The 15,063-nt window shown below is 65.6% G+C and overlaps 1 long non-coding RNA gene across 2 annotated transcripts; it reads right to left on the reverse strand.

The window, feature by feature from the left end:
• Positions 1 to 1,310: 1,310 nt before the first annotated feature.
• Positions 1,311 to 14,795, reverse strand: LOC120391177. Of its 2 annotated transcripts, none has more exons than XR_005591235.1 (3): positions 14,687 to 14,795; positions 2,215 to 2,331; positions 1,311 to 1,550 (listed from the first exon to the last, which is right to left on the reverse strand). It is a non-coding gene; the product is annotated as an uncharacterized LOC120391177 (long non-coding RNA). The 2 variants fall into 2 exon arrangements; XR_005591236.1 differs by lacking the exon at positions 14,687 to 14,795 and adding an exon at positions 13,620 to 13,831.
• Positions 14,796 to 15,063: the final 268 nt, after the last annotated feature.

Below are 15,063 nucleotides of genomic sequence, written 5' to 3' on the forward strand. Positions count from 1 at the left end.
AGGTGAGTGGGGCGATGGAGGGCCGGGGGGGGCTGGGCCCTGCGATGGGGCAGGTGAGTGGGGCGATGGAGGGCCGTGGGGGGCTCTGCGCGGCCCCCGTAGCCGGTAATGCATCGGGGCCTGGTGAGCAGGGGAGCAAACAGCCAGAGGCAGCGCCTGCCTCCCTCATTAAATCGCCTAACGAGCTGCCCTGGGGCCTGGGCTCCCAGCTGGTCATTACTGCTGACAGGGGCTGTCAGAGCAGGACTCACCACAGGTCCCCCCACCTCCCTCGGAGCAGCCAGGGCCTTGCCTGGGGCAGGTTCGGTCTCTTACCCCCAGCTGGGAGAGCAGGGGGCTGCGGGTCGGGAGTGAGGGGCACCGGCAGAGCTGGGTGGGGGAGCCCAGGGCTGGGCTAGCAGGGGCTGCGGGTCGGGAGTGAGGGGCACCGGCAGAGCTGGGAGGGGGGAGCCCAGGGCTGGGGAGCAGGGGCTGCGGGTCGGGAGTGAGGGGCACCAGCAGGGCTGGGGGTGGGGAGCCCAGGGCTGGGGAGCAGGGGGCTGCGGGTCGGGAGTGAGGGGCACCGGCAGAGCTGGGAGTGGGGAGCCCAGGGCTGGGCTAGGAGGGGCTGCGGGTCGGGAGTGAGGGGCACTGGGGCAGGGGCACCCCCCCCCCCTTTAAATCAGAACTTTTTATAGGGAACCGGTTGTTAACATTTTGGTAGCTCATCACTGGACGGGGGATTTGCCTTGAAGGAAGCTCCCTGAGCTGTAACCTGAGCCAGGAGGGGGGTTGGGAGAAGTGACACCTTCTGGCCTTGATACTGAACAAAGGAGAGGAGGAGCTGGGGGGGGGGGGCATAGAGCTGCTGGAGGAGATTTTGTTTTCAGTCTTGGTCTGGGGGGTGAAACACGGGGAACCCCAAGCTGGGGTTTAAGCTCCCTAAGCCCCCCAGAAGGACTTGATTGAGGGCCTCTGGTTGTACCCACACGCTCTGCTTGGGACTGTGTCCTGTCGTCTAATAAACCTTCTGTGTCACTGGCTGGCTGAGAGTCCCGGTGAATCGCAGCAAGGGGGGTGCAGGGCCCTGACTGCCCCACGCTCCGTGACAATGATGATTCCCTGTTTATAATTACATCTGGAGATCTATCAGCTAGCCAGTTTTTAATCCATTTAATGTGGGCCCTGTTCATTTGATGTCTTTCTGTCATGAGGTATGAAGTCAGATGCGTGATTACATTGATTATATTACATCAACCAAACTTTAAAAAAGCTCAGGTTAGTGTGAGAGGATCGATTTTCCATAAACCCATGGTGATTGGCATTAGCTATATCATCTTTCTGTGATTCTTTATTAGTTGACTCCCGTATCAGCTGCTCCATTATCCTGCCCAGGATCGATTTCAAACTGACAGGTCGATAATTCCCTGGGTCGTGCCCTTTACCCTTTTAAAATACTGGCACGACGTTAGCTTTCCTCCAGTCTTCCGGGACTTCCAAGACTTACTGAAAACCAACGTTAACAGTCTCAGCCAGCTCTTTTCAAACGCTTGGGTGCAGGTTCTCGGTGCCTGTTGATTTTATAATGTCTGACTTTAGTAGCTGCTGTTTAACATCTTCCTGGGATACGAGTGGAATGGAAAGAGTGTGACCATAGGATATGACCACAGCATCTGATTTTTTTCCCAAATACAGAGCAGAAGTATTAATTGAACTTCTCCGCCTTTTCTGCATAATTATTGAGAATTTCACCATTGCAATCTACTAATGGATCTGTGCAACTGTCAGGATTCTTTCTGTTCCTAGTATACTTTAAAAAATCCTTATTATGGTCCTTAACTCTGCTGGATGCAGATGTCACCTTGTGTCCTTTTGTTTCCCTTATCACTTTTCTACAATTCCCAGCTCCTGATTTTTATATTCCTTACCAACTTCCCGTCTTCCTGTGGTCTATATGATTTTTTAAATGGTTACAGCTGCCCTCCCCTCGTAACCAGATTTTAACCAATATGGCCTTCTTCCTCAATTGTCAGATTAGGGTTTTTTAGGCATCTAGTTAAGTGTTGCCAATTCTCATTCCTATTTTTCTAATTAAATTACTGCCTCCCAGCTGATCTGGCTCCAAATTGTTTACGGCTTTGTGACACTGGTGCTTTGAAACCGCCCAGTATATATATAACATTGGTCTGGGCTTTATTCTGTAATAAATGTGAATGAAGTCATGATCACTTGTACCTAAGTTACCATTAATTCTTGGTTCTGTGATCAGTTCCTCTTCATCTGTCGAGGCGAGGGCTTGCCTCGAATTCCCCTGCGTCGGAGGCAACACTTTCCGAGCTCGGAAATTCTCATCTATAATATATAGACATTCCAAGGACGTTTTACTGCTGACAGCCTGAGACCTCCAGCATGTCACTCAGACTGAAGTCCCCCATGATCACGGAGTGAGGGGCATCGGCAAAGCTGTGTGTGGGGAGTCTCGGGCTGGGCTAGCAAGGGCTGTGGGTCGGGATTGAGGAGCACCGACAGAGCTGTGGGGGGGGGCACAGACCAGGGCTGGGTAGCAGGGGGCTGCAGGTCGGGATTGAGGGGCACTGGCAGAGCTGGTGGCGGAGCCCAGGGCTTGGCTAGCAGGGGCTGCAGGTCAGGAGTGAGGGGCACCGGCAGAGCCAGGTGTGGGGAGCCCAGGGCTGGGCTGGCAGGGGCTGCAGGTCGGGAGTGAGGGGCACCGGCAGAGCCGGGTGGGGGGAGCCCAGGGCTGGGCTGGCAGGGGCTGTGGGTTGGGAGTGAGGGGCACCAGCAGAGCTGGGTGGGGGGTGCCCAGGGCTGGGCTGGCAGGGGGCTGTGGATTGGGATTGAGGGGCGCAGGCAGAGCTGAGGGTGGGGAGCCCACGGCTGGGCTGGCAGGGGACTGCAGGTCGGGAGTGAGGGGCACCAGCAGAGCTGGGGGTGGGGAGCCCAGGGCCGGGCTAGCAGGGGCTGTGGGTCGGGAGTGAGGGGCACCAGCAGAGCTGGGTGGGGAGAGCCCAGGGCCCGGCTAGCAGGGGCTGCGGGTCAGGAGTGAGGGGCACCGGCAGAGCTGCGGGGGTGGGGTGCAGCCCAGGGCTGGGGAGCAGGGGGCTGCGGGTCGGGAGTGAGGGGCACCGGCAGAGCTGGGTGGGGGGAGCCCAGGGCTGGGGAGCAGGGGGCTGCGGGTCGGGAGTGAGGGGCACCGGCAGAGCCATGTGCTTTTTTACCACCTCAGCCTCCAGCCCTCCCTGCCTTTCATCAAATGGAGACGCGGAAGGGAAGATAACGAAGAAAAACATCCATTGAAATACCCTCCTCCCCACGCGGTCGGGGCTGCACGACCCAGCTGGAGAATCGGAGCCGCGTCTGGGGGCCCCTTCCCCGGCGGAGCCCGGATCGTCGCCTTCCTCGGATCTTGTAATGGAAATTAAATTTGGACACAAGTGCCTGGGCATATTTATTATCCTGCTGCTATTGATCTGCCAGGGCGAGCAGCTAACTGCTCTCTCAGCTGATCGAGGGCAGGGGCGGAACGCGATTAGACTAATGGGGCCTTTCATGGATGGAGATTTAAGTGCCTGGGTGTTGAGATTTGTGTTACCACCCGGCGCGTCTGAACGCTGCCCCCGGCGGGGCGCTGGGGGCCAAGCTGCTGGGTGAGGAGGGCCCAGGGCTGGGCTAGCAGGGGCTGCGGGTCGGGAGTGAGGGGCACTGGCAGAGCTGGTGTGACAAAGTGGGACTGTTCTTAATGTTTCCTCTGAATATTGTGTGGGTGCCTCAGTTTCCCCTCTGCATTTCTTAAATCTCCAGTGTGCACAAATGGCCGACACTTTGTATCCTGGCAACAAATGGCCGGGGCCCTTCCCCCCTGCAAGGGAATAGCTAAAGGTGAACAAAGAGATCAGGTGACCTCCTGGCCGGGGAAAGGAACAAAGGCCAGAGGAGGAGGGGCCGGAGGGGTTTTCAGTCTGGAGCTGGCTGGGGATGGGGAGTGCGGGCAGACGTGGGGGTCTGGCTCACTGCCCCCCAGAATTGACCCGGCTGAGGGGTCCCATTTGCTGTTCCTACAAGCTCTGTGTTAGCCCGTGTTCCTGTCATCTAATAAATCTCTGTGTTACTGGCTGGCTGAGAGTCACGTCTGACTGCACAGTCGGGGGGCAGGGCCCCCTGGCTGCCCCAGGACCCAGCCTGGGCAGACTCGCTGGGGGAAGCGCACGGAGGGGCAGAGGATGCTGAATGCTCCAAGGAGAGACCCAGGAAGGTGAAGCCATGTGAGCTTCTTGCCCTGGAGCCAGTCTGCTCCCAGAGAGGAGGCTCCCCAAAGTCCTGCCTGGCTTTGTGGGGAGCAGTTCCAGGACATCGCCCGGGGACTCCGTAATACCTGGGTAGGGAGTCCAGGGCTGGGACAGCAGGAGCTGGGGTCGGGATTGAGGGGCACCGGCAGAGCTGGGGGGGAGCCCAGGGCTGGGCTAGCGGGGGCTGCGGGTCGGGAGTGAGGAGCACCGACAGGCCCGGGAAGAGGGACATTTCCTGTGTTTGCTGCTTCCTCTGGGGAATCCGCAGCCAAGTGCCCCCTCCCTGGCCAGGGGGTCTAGCTTAGCTCCTTGCCCCAGGCAGGAGGTCAGAGCAGGTGGAGCTGGGGGGACACCCCAGGGATCTCAGAACCTCCCTGGGGGGAGGGGGGACAGAGCAGAATGCAGGGTCCTGGCCTCCCGGGGTCCCCCTCAGCAGCCCAGGAGCCTGGGGGGCTCACTGGGGGGGAAATGGCAGGAGGGGAGGCAGGTCTGATAGCCCCACAGACTGGCACAAACCACACCCGGCCCTGGGGACTCCCTGCCCCGCCTGCCCGGCCGGGAGGATGCGACTGATTCTGGCCCAGAACCTTTCCTCCTTTGGTTCATTCAGTTCTGAAGTGCAGGATGGGGAGGGCTACAACCCCCCCACACACACACACACAATGCCAGACACCCAAGCCCCCCCCCAAATGTCGCTGCCCCCTCCCCAGCGAGCGCAGCTAAGGAGCCCGACGGCTCCCTGGGGGGGCTTTAATCTGGGACGAGGGGACAGTTATTGGATAAATATCATGAATATGCAAATTGCATTTATGGTGATTTCTGAGGGGGGGAGGGGTGATTTAAATTAATTTAACGGCTTTTCTGCAGCTCCTTCTTTCCCCGTTCGGCGCAATGGGCGAGAAAGCCCCGATGGAGCCACGGGCGCCTCCCGGGCCCGGATTCTCCGCTGGCGATTCCCTGGCCAGGCCTTTCCCTGTTCCCACACCGGGAGCCGGCCAGGCCGGCGCGGAGCGAGGAGGGGGCAGCGCTTTGCCAAGGAGACAGGCCCGGCGCAGGCCTGGCTGTGAACGTGGGGACGGGCAGCGGGGCGCAGAGGGGCCAAGGGATACGGCGAGCGCTCGCAGGGGGTTGGCCGGCCTCTGATGTGCACGACCCCAGAGTAGGCACCACCAGGGCCGGCTCCTGCTGCGTCAGCTCCATCCCGAGTATCCCAGCCCGGCCCCGGAGCTAAGGGGAGTTGGGGTTCCAGGGGCCGTTCACCCCTCGGCTTCCCTGCTGCTGGGATCCCAGCGGCTGCATGGTGTCTTTGCACGAGGCCTCGTGCACAGCGGTGTGAACTGGTGGGGCATGGGGTGGGGGGGCTTTGCCCCTGCGCGCAGGCCACAGGCCTGCCAGAGTCTGGGCGCCCCCTGAAATGTGCCAGTTTTTCCCTGGAGCCGGCCAGCCAGGAGCCAGCCGCCCACCCCCCTTTTCAAAGTGCAGGTGGTAATTGTCCCCGCCATGATGTATGGGCCTGGCTCCGGTGTGGGATTTCCAATTAATTCCAGATCCTCTGCAAAGGCTCCTGACCTTTCGCTGAGATGCAAAGAGAAATCAGGGCGATTAATCTAGCAGGTCAGGGCTTCTCAGCGCTGCTGACATTTTTAACGCTGGTTGGGGTTGTTTTTTTTTAAAGTTGGAACAACATTAGCTGAGTCGGGGCAGGGGGCTGGGGCCCTCCCCCGGCCAGCTCCGGAGCGGGACCTGGCCCAGCACCTTAGACCGGTTTAAAACCCGCAGGCGGCGAAGATCACCCAGGCCCCGTCCTCAAGCCAGGATGGAGGGACCGGAGCTCCCCTGTGTGCTGGTCACAGCTGCCCCGGTGACCCCCGGGCCCTGCCTGACGCTGCATCAGAAAATCCTGCCAGCTCGGAGCCAGAACCCCGAGCCCTCCGCCACCGATCACACACCCCTTCTCACCCCAGGGGCTGGAGGAAATCTGCCAAGCTGGAAACCCGAGCGATGTCCGGTGCTGCGGCCGAGGCCTGGGGTGCCGCAGCCCGAGGGAGCTGAGACGCTCTCGGCTTCGCGCCCTGCCACTGGGGGGAAAAGACCCAAACAAAACAAGAGGGGAACTGACCAGCCTGGGCGGTGAAATTGAGGCGCAGGTGGTAAAAGAGCTGGGAGCAGAGGAAAGTCGCCGCCATGTGCCGTGCCTCAGTTTCCCCTCTCATCATTTATCTGGCTTGTCTGTTTAGACTGTGAGGCCTTTGGAGCTGGGACTATCCTCCCCCATTGTGTGTCTGGGCTGTGCTCAGCAGGGGGCCCAGAGGATTCAGGGGGCCCGGAGCAAAGCAATTTCAGGGGCCCCTTCCATACTATAGAATACAATATTCTCATGGGGGCCCCTGCAGGGCCCGGGGCCTGGGACAAATTGCCCCACTTGCCCCGCCCGGGCACCCCTGGTGCCCAGCAGGACGCGGCCCTGATCTCAGGCAGGGTCTGGGCAGCGTCTGGCCCGATGGGGCCCCCATCTTGGTCAAAACCTCTAGGAGATACCGTAATACACCTAATAATTAACCAAGGGGTTTGCTCCCCGCGGCTCTGCCCCGCTCACAGGCCCAGAGAATTGCAGACAGGCCTGGGGAACGGTCCAGGCGGTGCCGTCGCTTTAACGATCACCCGTGAAATTGCAGCCCGGTCCCGCGTGGAAATGGGTGGGTCTGGAGCACGGGCCGAGGCCCCCCTGCTGCTCTCCCCAGGCGACCGCAGTAACCGGCCCTGTCGGTGCCTAATTCCCTATTAACTGCTGATCAAGCCAATTAGCCCCGCTGTATAATTAGCGACATCTGGTCTGGCCGGCCGGGAAGGCGGAGAGCGGCTCCCGGAGCCCCAGCGGCCCGTCCCCCGCCCTGGGCCGGCGCGCAGAGCCGCCCCCTCCGGTAGCAGCCGTAATGGAGGCTGTGATTTTCCAGATGACTCTAATTAAGTTGTTCTCGTCGTTTGTTAAATTAAAGACGGAGCCCCCCCTTCCCCTCCCCCCGGCCGCGCTTCCCTTCCAGCTGCAGCGAATTGGCTTCTGGAGCGGTGCGGATACATCACTCGACGGGCCCGGGAAAATTAACCGCGTAAGAGGCAGCAAATGAGGTGGAAACATTTAATGGTTTCCCATTTAAAAGCTGCCAGCCGGAGCCGGAGCCGGAGCCGGGCGGCTGAGCTCACCTGGCCTGTGGGTCTCGCCCTCCCCGGGGCGCAGAGGCGGCTCCGGCTCCTTGGTTCTCACCCCCCCCCCCCGCGCAGCGCCCCAAGTTTTCCTGCTCCGGCTCAGCCGGGCCGGCGGCGCCGGGGGTCCCCGCCAGGCAGGAGGCCTGGCCGCGCCGGACCCTCCGGCCCCTCCTGCTCCCGCCCGGAGACGGGCAGGGCGGGTGACTCCGAACTGGCGCCCCGGGAAGCCGGAGCGAGGTGGGTTTAGGGAACCGGCCCGGCCCCGAGCTGGCACCGACTGGCGGGCCCGGGGCGGGGCAGCTGCGCCAAGCGGACGATGCCCGTTTGCACCAGGGCTTTGCACGCGCGCAGCTGGATCCGTGCAACATCCCGCGGCGCGGGCAGCGGGAGAGTCGCCGGGCAGCTTGCCCGGAGCTGGGGCGAGCAGCGGGCTTAGGGGCCTGAGCCCGCAGCCTGCCCGTGCAGAGGGGAGCGGATGCGGGGGGGGCAAGGGGCCCCCGCGCCCTCAGTCACCCGGGCAGCCTCCACTGTTCGTTAAGGGCTCATGACCCCCGCCCATGGCTCCACTCTGCCCCCTCCCTGTGTCCCCAGATCTGCCCCCCCCCGTCTGGACAGGATGTTCCCGGGGGCTGGGGCTCTGCACACCCCCCCCCCGCATCCACCCGCCAACCCAGGCCTGCTGCCCCCCCCCGCTCCCTTGGGGGGCTCAGGGCCGGAGATGGGGCAGGAGCCCGCGCGGAGCGTCCATCCAACCCCAGAGCTACGGGGGCTGGTTCCCCTTGGGGCCCCCACAGTGGGGGGGTTAAGGGGGGGCTCGGGCTGTCTCCTATTCAGCCCCTCGATCAGTGTCAGCCCCCGCCCGTCACGGCGCCCAGGGGGGGTCGCCAAAGACCCTCCCCGCCGAGCGAGGGGGCGGCGCGGGGGGGTCCCCGCTCGGCAGCCGGCTCGTGAATCGGCCCCCGCCTGTCTCAGCGCCGCCGCCAGCGCGAATCAGCCGCCGCGGCAGGAGGAGCTGGGGGCCGGGCGCGACTCATTAACTCCCCGCTGGACTCAGCCGGGGGCTGCCGGGCAGATGGGAGCCGCTGCCGCGTCGGGCACCTGGGCCGCGTTAGCAGGGGCCTGTGGGTGGAGGAGCAGCCCCCGACAGACACAGGCCAACCCCACCCGCCCCAAACAGATACACGCCAGACCCCCAACAGACCCGCCAACCCCCGACCCACACGCCAGGCCCTGGCCCCAAACAGACACACGCCACACACCCCCGGACCCACACCAGCGGATCTTTTCAGACAGACCCTCCAGCCCCGCCCAGAGGCAAAGTCAATGGGCACCCGCTTTCAATCCTGTTTATAAAGGAAAACGGGGGGGGGGGGATCCCGGAGCCAACAGCCCAGGCCGAGCTCAGTCCCGACCCGCAGCCCCCAGGGCCCCCCACCCCTCACGGCTCTGCCGGGGCCCCTCACTCTCGACCCGCCGCCCCCCGGTGTCCCAGGACTGGGCTCCCCCGAGCCAAGCAGGGGGCTGCGGGACGGGATCGAGGGGCCGCAGCGGAGGTTGGGTGAGGAAGCTTGTACAGCCCCTCCCCCCAGCATGGCCAATCCCCCCCCCCCCGTTTCATTCATCCCATGCCCCGCAGCGGCCGGGGGGGGTCGGGTTGTTTTATTTCCTGAGAAAGTTGCCCGAAGCCGAGGGACTGAAAGGACGAGCCCCCCCCCGTTCTGAGCCCCATCACGCAGCCCCCCTCCCCAAGCTGGGAACTGCAGGGGGGGGGGATTCGTTCCTCCCCTTCCGAGGCCGCTTCTCGTCCTTCAAGGACGCGCCGCGCCGCAATCAGGTTATTCTGCGGGCTGGTGCCGGCTGATGCATTTATATCTCCTGATTATTTCGGAGACAGGGGATGCGGCCGGGGAAAGGCTCCTGCCGGAGAGACGAGGCGCCCGGAGGAACCGGGTGGGGGGCTCCCTGCTCCCCAACCTGCCTTCACCTCACAGCCAAAGCCCTGGGGGGCGCCTCCCGCAGCTGGGATGTTTACACGGGAGCCCCCAGGTGTGGGGCAAGACTTGGTGCCATGGAGGGAAGTTGGCAAAGGGGGTTCAGGTTCCTCACCCCACAGCTCTGCCGGTGCCCCTCACTCCCGACCTGCAGCCCCCCTCCTAGCCCAGCCCTGCCGGTGCCCCTCACTCCCGACCCACAGCCCAGCCCTGGGCGCCCCCTATCACCCACCCAGCTGAACCCCAGCCCAGGTCGGGGTGCCGCTCTGGGGGGAGCCGAGGGGCTGCCGGGACCCCTCCTCCGTTTCACTTGGGGTTGAACTGAGAACAAACCTCCAGGCGAGCGGGGCGCCCCAGGCTGGGGGTCGCTACCCCGGGGTCTGTGCCCCACCGCACCCCGCCTGGCTCCTCCTCAGCCCCATCCCGGAGCCGCCCCGCAGAGCAGGGGAAATGGCTCTTGGGTTCCTGGCCGGCCAGGCCCGGGATATGACGCGGGAGGGGAGCCCTTGGGGGCAGCTGGTTACTGGCCCCATCGCACCTGGGCCAGGAAGCTCGTCTGGGCGGGAGGGTAACGGAGCGGGGCGGCCCATGGGGCTGCTCCGGAGGTGGGGAATGGGGCAACCGCCCTGCTCCAGTGCCCCCCTCATCCCTAGGGCCGGCTTAGGGGCCGCTCTGCTAGTGCTCCTCAGTCCTGACCCACAGCCCCCCCCCAGTCCAGTCCTACCTCTGGGGGCGGCTGCCTTAATCCGCCCCAGGCCTGAGCCGTGACCCCCCCCGGAGGGCGCGATCACCGCACCGAGGTGGGGACCCGCCCTGTCCAGACTCCCCCCCCCCCCACTTTACACACGTCGCTGGCGTGAGGGCCGGTGGGTTCCGAGCGCTCATCGCTCGCCCGGGGGAGGGATGATTTGTCGGCCCAGCCCGGGGCAGCTGGTGGCTCCGTTCCAGGCTCCCTCCCGGTCAGTCTATTCCCCGGGGGGGCAGATGATCCCCCCCCCCCGGGGCTGCAGTACAGGTAGTTATAACACAGGTCCCCGCCCCCAGCCCAAATCTGGTTCTGTTGGATGTAAGGTTAGAGCAGGGGGCTGGGAGCCAGGACTCCTGGGTTCCATCCCTGGCTCTGGGAGGGGAGTGGGGTCTAAGGGTTAGAGCAGGGGGCTGGGAGCCAGGACTCCTGGGTTCCATCCCTGGCTCTGGGAGGGGAGTGGGGGCTAATGGTTAGAGCGGGGGGCGGCTCCTGGGTTCCGAGCGATTCTGGCATTGTCCTGCTGGGTGTCCTTGATGCCTCCATAGCTGGGGGGAGCCCCCCAGCAGGGGGGCAGGGGCTGGCGCTCCTTGGGGAGGGGCTGGCAGGGCGAGTCACTCCATGGGGGGCAGGGCCCGGGGTGCTCAGAACCGGGGGGGCCGGGAAGGGGCTGGGGAGCGAGGGGTTAATGGCGCCGGGCGCGCCCCTCCCCAGGCCCCCAGGCACGTGTGGGGCCAGCCCTACGGTAACAGGCTCCCGCCGGCTCTGAGCACGTCCGGCCCCGCGGGCGAGCGCCGGCCGAGGCCTCGCTCCATTAGCGCTAACAGAGGCTGATGCTCCACCAGGCACTAGCTGGGGGGCGGCTCCGGCGTGACACCGGCTCGAGAAGCCCCGCGGACACCGCTCCCATGGAAACGCGGCGGCAGGTTCGGGCCCGGACCGAGCCGCAGACAGACACGCGCCGGCCGGGGCGCCCCCAAACTCCGCCCTGCAGGTTTCCCCCGGGAGGGGCGTTTCCCAGGGCCCCGGTTCCCGAGCCGCGGCTCCCACGGGTCCGCTGGAGGACCGAGTCCAGGGCGGCGTGATCCGGGGGTCCGACCGGCTGATCACAGAGATTCCTCCCGGCCTTGGAATCTGAGAGTCCCCCCAAACCCCGGAGAACCCCCCCGCAAAGTGTCCCCCGGATCCCCTGTGAACCCCCCCGCAAACTGTGCCCCGGATCCCCGAACCCCTGTGAACCCCCCCGCAAAGTGTCCCCCGAATCCCCGAACCCCTGTGAACCCCTGCAAAGTGTCCCAGATCCCTGAACCCTGTGAACCCCCCCGCAAAGTGTCCCCCGAACCCCTGTGAACCCCCCCGCAAAGTGTCCCCCGGATCCCCTGTGAACCCCCCCTGTGAACCCCTGCAAAGTGTCCCCTGAACCCCTGTGAACCCCCCCGCAAAGTGTCCCCCGGATCCCCGAACCCCTGTGAACCCACCCGCAAAGTGTCCCCCGGATCCCCGAACCCCTGTGAACCTCCCGCAAACTGCCCCCGAATCCCTGTGAACCCCCTGCAAACTGTGCCCCGGGTCCCTGAACCCCTGTGAACCCCAAGTGTCCCCCGATCCCTGAACCCTTCCGGACTGGAGCCCCACCCCCCTTGAAATGTCACCCCAAACTCCGCCTCAGCATCCCCTCCAATCTGACACCCCAACCCCCCTCTGAACCAGCACCCAAGCCCGGCTGGACTCCCCCAGTCACCCCAGACCCTCCTGAACCCCCAGAGTCACCCGAACTCCGCCCCAACCCACCCTTATAAATCACGGGGGGGGGGGTCTGCTCCTGGGGTCACTGGCTCAAACAAAGCTCCAATTAGCTCGTCAGTAATTCGATTGATCCCCCTGACTCCTCAATGCCCCTCAGCCCCCCGCCAGCCCAGCCCTGCCGCCCCCTGCTGGTCCCCCTGAGTCCCGCCCCGCAGCCCCTGCCAGCCCAGCCCTGCCCCCCTGCCGGTGCCCCTCACTCCCGACCCGCAGCCCCCGCCAGCCCAGCCCTGCCGCCCCCGCCGGTGCCCCTCACTCCCGACCTGCAGCCCCCCGCGAGCCCAGCCCTGCCGGTGCCCCTCACTCCCGACCTGCAGCCCCCGCCAGCCCAGCCCTGCCGCCCCCGCCGGTGCCCCTCACTCCCGACCTGCAGCCCCCGCCAGCCCAGCCCTGCCGCCCCCTGCCGGTGCCCCTCACTCCCGACCCGCAGCCCCGCCAGCCCAGCCCTGCCGCCCCCTGCCGGTGCCCCTCACTCCCGACCTGCAGCCCCTGCCAGCCCAGCCCTGCCGCCCCCGCCGGTGCCCCTCACTCCCGACCTGCAGCCCCCCGCCAGCCCAGCCCTGCCGCCCCCCCCCGCCGGTGCCCCTCACTCCCGACCTGCAGCCCCTGCTAGCCCAGCCCTGCCCCCCATATCGCCCCCCCCCCCCTCCGATGTGAGAGCACTGGCCAAGCGGTGACGGGGTGACCCTGGAGGCGGCCCCACATGTCCCGGCTCACCCCAGTCGTGCTGGGGGAGGCGTTTGCCCCCCCCCCGCCACATTGACAATCTCCCCTGACTTGCGGCGCGGCCCGTGAATATTCATCCGCTGGGGCTCCGGGGGGAGGCTCCGGGGGGGGCCCCCGGCCTCTGGCAGCGCTGCCCGCCCTGACCCTAATTGGCAGCGACAAGGACGGGCTCCGGGACGGCGCCGGCTGCATCTCAAACAGGCCGGGCCCCTGCAGGTGTCAATCCGCCCCCCCCCCCATTCGTCAGCGGCTGTCACCCTGCCCCCCCCGCTACACTGGGCGGGGGCCCGGCTGGGGGGCAGGAGCCCGGCTGGGGGGGCAGGATCCAGGCTGGGGGGGCAGGAGCCCGGCTGGGGGGGCAGGATCCAGGCTGGGGGGCAGGAGCCCGGCTGGGGGCAGGATCCAGGCTGTGAGGGGGGGGTTGGGATGGGGGTAGGATCCAGGCTGTGAGGGGGGCGTTGTGGGGGGCAGGAGCCATGCCCTGGGGGGGCTGGAATGACCTTCCTCCCTGGGGCTGTTTCGGGGCAGCTGTTAGCAGGTGCTTGGCAGGGAATGGCGGTAGGGAGGGGGCTCCCCCCGTTTGCTTGTGTCAGGGTTTATTCCCTTGTGGAATTACAGGGAATGTGGGGGGCGTGGGGTGCAGCGTGTGAGCCGCCTGCCGGGGGGCTGGGTGGGGAGGCAGGAGCCGAGGGCAAGCGGGGAGGGGGCTGGCTGGGCAACAGGCGCAGACGCCCGGGCCTGGAGAGGTTTGGGGAGACAGCGCCGGACACTCCAGGCCCACGGAGCCCCAAGCGGCGGGGGGAGGGCCCGAGATAAACTGAGCTCGGCCCCTGCTCCCCCCCAGAGGCAGCTGCACTGTCTGCTCACCCAGGGCCAGGCGGGGCGGGGGGGCTGCTCCTGAACTTCCTTCCAAAGGCCCCATCCTGTCGCTGGATTGGGGCTCCCCAGTTTCCGAGGGGGGCCTGGATTTGGGGGGCAGGTGACCCCCATCTGATTGGAAGCCTCCAGACGGCCTCAGCGGTGCCCTTGAGCACCTGGCGGCTGCCTCTGACCGACACCCCCCTGCTGGGGTGGGGGGGGCTGCTTCCCCCATTCCCCCCCCCGCTGATGGGGGCGCGGGCACTGACCCACTGTGACGCCCCCACGAGTCGCCAGGTGGCGCTTTCCACGCAGCTGCCCGGCTGGCACCAACCACCTGGTACCGCTGCAGCGAGGAAGCAGCTGGAGGGGGGGCGGGGGTCTGATTTGCATATTTACATATTAAATTATGACACTGCAGGGGGCCCATGGGGTGCCGGGGGGGATGATGGCTGCGGGGCGGGGTTTGCAGGCAGCTTTGAGGGGTGAGAAAATGCTACAGTCGCTGCTTTTCACACATCTTCCACACACAGCTCCCCCCACTGCTCCCCCAGCTCAGAGAGCAGCATCTGTGCCCCACACACCACCAGGTGGGGGTGGGGGGAGGGAGAGCTGAGGGTCAGGTAGAGAGCTGGGGGGGGGGCAGGGCTGGCCTAGCAGGGGGCTGCGGGTCAGGAGTGAGGGGCACTGGCAGAGCTGGGGTTGGGGGGAGGGCTGGACTGGCAGGGGCTGCGGATCAGGAGTGAGGGGCAGAAGCAGAGCTGGGGTTGGGGGGAGGGCAGGGTTGGGCTGGCAGGGGCTGCAGGTTGGGAGTGAGGGGCACTGGCAGAGCTGGGGTGTGGGGGGGGCAGGGTTGGGCTGGCAGGGGGCTGCGGGTCAGGAGTGAGGGGCACCTGCAGAACTGGGGGTGGGGGAGGGAGCCCACGTCAGGAAACAACTGGCACTCGACCTTGAGTCTGTTTCCAATCCGCCTCATGCAGCCCCCCCTCCCCCAGCTCCTGCGCGGTGGGGGCCCAGGGCCGGAGCAGAACCAAGACAGGCAGGTGTCAGGGCTGCTTAGCCCTCCCGTCACTCACCGCGGAGGAGGCGAATCCTGTCTGGGGCAGGCAGTGACGGGCACGTCCGCCCGCAGATCAGCCTGTCTGTCACGGTCGGCCGGGGCGCCTGGCACTGGGGGGCTCCTGCTGCCCCCGAAGGCTGCAGCGCCCCCCGCCCAGCGCAGGGCCCTGGCTGGGCGGATCCACCTGCCATCGGGGCTCTGGCCACTTCTCCGCTGGGCCCTGCATTCAAACCCGGCCGGCCCCTGGGCTTTGGCCCCATGGCAGCTGGGGGCCCGTGCTGGGCTCAGCAAAGGGGGAGGGGGGCTGTGCCCCTTGGCCTGGAGCTGGGACAGATGCCCCGAGGGCTGCCCAGAGGTACCACGCAGTGGCCTATGGTTACCATAGTTACCAGC

This window comes from Mauremys reevesii, linkage group 25, assembly GCF_016161935.1.
Source record: "Mauremys reevesii isolate NIE-2019 linkage group 25, ASM1616193v1, whole genome shotgun sequence".
Lineage (NCBI taxonomy): Eukaryota > Metazoa > Chordata > Testudines > Geoemydidae > Mauremys > Mauremys reevesii.